A 4,228-nucleotide genomic window follows, 5' to 3' on the forward strand; every position below is an offset into this window, starting at 1 on the left:
GAAGCCCAGCCTGGGGCATGTTTGTATTTGGCAGTTGCCACCCCACCCCCTTGGCCCCCCAGGAAAGACCAGGATGGATTAGTAGACCCAGAGGAAAAGGGAGAAACCGAGAGACTGAGAAGCAGCCTCTAAGCAGGGTTCATGGAACGGTTGCATCAGTGACTTCATCCCTGGTCAGGGAAGCCATAAAAAAGAGAAATATTCAGTGATCCCCGTTTCACATCACTGTAAAAGACTTAGAATCAGGGCCCAGAAAGCTTGGGTTCCAGCAACATTCTGCTTTGACAGGACCTTAAAATGCCTTCTGGAGTCAAGTCAGGGAGAAAAATTCTTAAGGTAACTGAGTGCAGCAAATAACTAAGTATGAAGAATTTACTCTAATTGCCAAAAAGGAATATGGCCAAATCTTCTCAGGAAAGGGGAAAAAAGTGAAAAAGAAAGCAGAAACATTATGATAAGAAGAGAAGGGATGTTCATTTTCAAACAGGAGATAAGATATGGATTAAAGTTCATCCTCAGAATAGTGTAGCAAGAAACTTTATAGCCAAGCTGACTCCCGACCGGAAAGGTCCCTGTTTCTCGGATCTCTTTGAATTATAGGGAAAACTAATTGGATCTTCATGTTTACCATGGAGGAAACCAAGTGTTACTCAGGATGTAAATCCTGGAGGTACTTTAAAAGGACAACGTTGACCTTTACAAGCCTCTAAACTTATAGATCTGTAAGGAGAAAAAAATTGATTTCCTGACCTTTGACTGGTTCCTTGTCATTTTTTTTTTTTTTTTTTTTTCCCTCTCTCTCTGCACAGAGGCCTCTATTCCCCTCACTCTCTCCCTGGTTCTTTTTTTTCTGACTGTACCCTCTATCCCTGGTCAGACCTAGGGCAAGGGAATCGGCCCGGTCTCCAGTCCAGCCCTGGGAGAAGCCAGCATGAGATGTGACTCCTTCATACACCAACCCTGGGTGAAGCCTGCCGCCCCTCAGCAGCCTCCCCTGTCTCTAGAAGCTGGCTCACCTCTTCAGCAAACCCATGACAATGAGACTAGCCACCACATTTATGAACCTACTGTGTGCTGGGTATTGTGGTAAGACATTTTCAGACATTATCTTAATTAATCCTCACAACAACTCTATGCATTTGGGCCCCTATCTACACACAACTCTCTCATTTCACCAGTCGGGAAACTCCTGGTGTCCTCACCACATCCTTTCTCCTTCTTCCTCCTTTCTTCAGCCCACCTTCCCTGCAAGCAAAGAGGTCAGGTAAATGGAGGAAAGATCATTTGAACTCAGAGTTTCGGGGCTGATGGGACAGTTGCTCCAAGATGAGGAAACGGAGGCCTAGAGACAGAGAGGGACTTGCCCTATAAGGCCCTTCAAGTTCAGAGGAGGCAGGGCCAGAAGCCCCCACACCAGCATTGTTCCACTATGGGGCGCAACCTTTTTTCATTCACCCAAGCTTGTTCAAGGAGGCCACAGTGAATCACCATTCTTCAATGTGAAGCAATTCCCTGTGAGTCCGCTGCCATCTTTCGTGTCTCTGTCTATAAGGAGAAGAGAGGGAAACCTGGAGGCCATTGCAGGACTGGAGGGAGAAGTGGGAGTGAAGGGGCAGAGCTACGGATGAGCCCACAACAGAGAAGCCCACTGGTAGCGGTAGAATCATGGGGCAAGGGGTGGACGGTGCTAAGTGATTCATCAATTTATTCCCAATCCTCAGGCAAAGATGACCCTTCTCAAAGTAGGCAAGGGGCTGGGCAGTGTGATCTGCGATATGTTTACCTCAGGGGCCTGTGTAGGGCCCCAAATCGTTGCCACTCAAATGGTTTACAGCAACATCTCTTGCTTTTAAGGCATTTGCTTACCATTGTGAAGATTTTTGTCATATTTGTGAACCATCTGCATTACTTGCTTAATGGTTTAGACCTATTTTAAAAAACAAATGGATACGTTTTAGGGAAAACTTTGCTCAGTAGTGTAAATGGAAAGTCAGTGTCACTTGCCCAAAATAGAGACGTAATAGTAAATACAATGAAAACAATACAATGTTATTAGGAGCTAGTAGCTGTCAGCCAAAGGCACTGAGCCTGAGCTTTGTTCTCTTTTTGTTAAAAAGAGAGATTACCAAGTGTTAGGTGTTAAAGGCAGGGCCAAATGGAAATTGTCTCCTTGACCTAAACCAGAAGGATTGACAGAGAAGTTAAATGCTGTTGAACATCACCTAAATCATCTTAAGAACAGCCAGTGGTCTTCATCCCAGACCCAGGGGAGTTCTTTGGGCCCCTTTTATGTTTCTCCAAAAACCAACACAGTTACACACACGGAGGAACAATTCACCAGAGACCTATTGTCCAGCTCTGTGAGTTGGAGTGATTCACTTCTCTGGGCTTCAGTTTTCCTCACCCACAAAATGGGAGAGTGAGACCAGATGATGTCTCCCAGTCTTTTCCAGCTCCGGAGTCTACTTCCTTTTTCATCTAAGGAAACACGTATCAGATCTGGAACATAGGACAGCTTGGATGTAATGGCAGCCGGATGGTACCGTGAAAGGTGAGAGAGAAGGGGCCCAAACGCTGGAGAAGGGGTGTGGTGTGGGAGTATCACAGATAAAAGTCATCCAGTTCCCAGCCTTGCCTGGGGCCACTGAAATAACATGCCCAGCCCAAGAATGCTGAAAGGGTAAACATGTAAAACTCCGATCTCTGCATGTTCAACACTCAGATTTCAGAACTAAATTGTATAATTTTGGTGAGAAAATCTGACTTCATTTTCCTTTAAAAAAAAAAAAAAATCATTATCTACTTTCTGATATGGAGTGTCCTGAATAGACTGGTTTCTGTTTGACTGAGAGGTGGTTTGAGCAGTGGTTAGGACCTTGGCCCGATACCTTGGGCAAGTCAGTCTCCACCCTCAAAGAGGGGTTAGGGCACACCACCCTTAAATTGCAGTGACTGGGCCAGAAAATACGTGTAAAGTGTTTAGCATAGTGTCTAGCAAACAGAAAATGTAGAAACGGAAGTATTAGTTGTTAGTGTTCCTGCCCATATAGACCCTTCCCCCTCAACCCCCGCCCGCTCTCGTCCTGCGTTCCTGTCTTGATGTCACTTTTCTTATGCTCTGGCTGGCACCTCTCTATGGGCCTGTCTCCATGTCCTTTGCCAGACGCAGTCAGCACTCAATAAATCTGTCGAATTGTGTAGAGACCCTTTTGAAAATAATAGAAGCACCCTTTAGCTGAAAACAGGGAAGATTTTACGTGGATATTTGTATACTGCCTTCGGATTGGTTGCTGAAAAACCTAACCCCGAAGTGTGTTATGTACGAGAAATACTCGTACAGCATATGCAATCTTTATAGGACGTAGCTGAAACAAGTCCTCGTTTGCTAAATTAACATGAGGAAAAGAACATCGTCTCCCACTTCTGTTTCATTTCACCCCAGGATAAGGAAGAAGAGAGGGATGCAAGTTTCCTAACTGTCCTGGTTTTCTTCTTGGATTCATCTAAGTGTGTTTACAAAATATAGTCAATGGATTCCTTAGTAACACACACACACGATTAGCCCCTTCTGATATCTGAAAGATATATGAATTGCTGAGCTGCTGATGAGAAAGATCCATGAAGAGTTTTTTTAATTGGTTTAGTAAGATTATTTCCAGTCAACAATTCCCTAGTTTAGTGGCAGAAGATAGATCTGTTTTCCATTAAAGTTAGATGCCAGACTTTTGAATCATTCCACATAAAAACTATTCCCTTAAAGAGCCACTTGCTATCATTTGTTTTACAGCAAAAAAATAAAAGTCAAGATAGAAACTATTATCCCAGAATGGCATGCTGAAGAGGCACTGGCAACGATAAGGACACAGCTCTTCTGCCAGGACCAAATTTCCAACTACCCCTGCAGGATCTGCTGGCCTTCGTTGGAAACAAATAAACAAACATAAGCCAACTCGCCCTCATTTGTTTCCATCAGCTCAATAAAATCGGCCGCCTCCTACTTGAGAGTTAGAAAATGCTTTCTTGCCTAACTTTTATTTGGTCCTGAGAACCGTCCCTGGGAGGCAAATGGGGTGGGAAAGGGAGATAACATCAGAAACATCCCACATGTCCATTAACTGCTGATGAACGGATAAATAAAATGTGGTATAACCATACAATGGGATATTACTGAGCAGAAAAAAGGAAGTTCTGATACCTGCTACAACAGAGATGAACTTTGACGGCATTA

At 44.1% G+C, this 4,228-nt stretch overlaps 1 long non-coding RNA gene across 1 annotated transcript; it reads left to right on the forward strand.

The window, feature by feature from the left end:
- The first annotated feature begins 817 nt into the window (after positions 1-817).
- On the forward strand, positions 818-3,984 carry LOC123602600. Its single transcript, XR_006714522.1, has 3 exons — positions 818-1,086; positions 2,444-2,551; positions 3,788-3,984. It is a non-coding gene; the product is annotated as an uncharacterized LOC123602600 (long non-coding RNA).
- The last annotated feature ends 244 nt before the right edge of the window (positions 3,985-4,228 follow it).

The sequence above is a fragment of the Leopardus geoffroyi genome, chromosome D1 (assembly GCF_018350155.1).
Source record: "Leopardus geoffroyi isolate Oge1 chromosome D1, O.geoffroyi_Oge1_pat1.0, whole genome shotgun sequence".
Lineage (NCBI taxonomy): Eukaryota > Metazoa > Chordata > Mammalia > Carnivora > Felidae > Leopardus > Leopardus geoffroyi.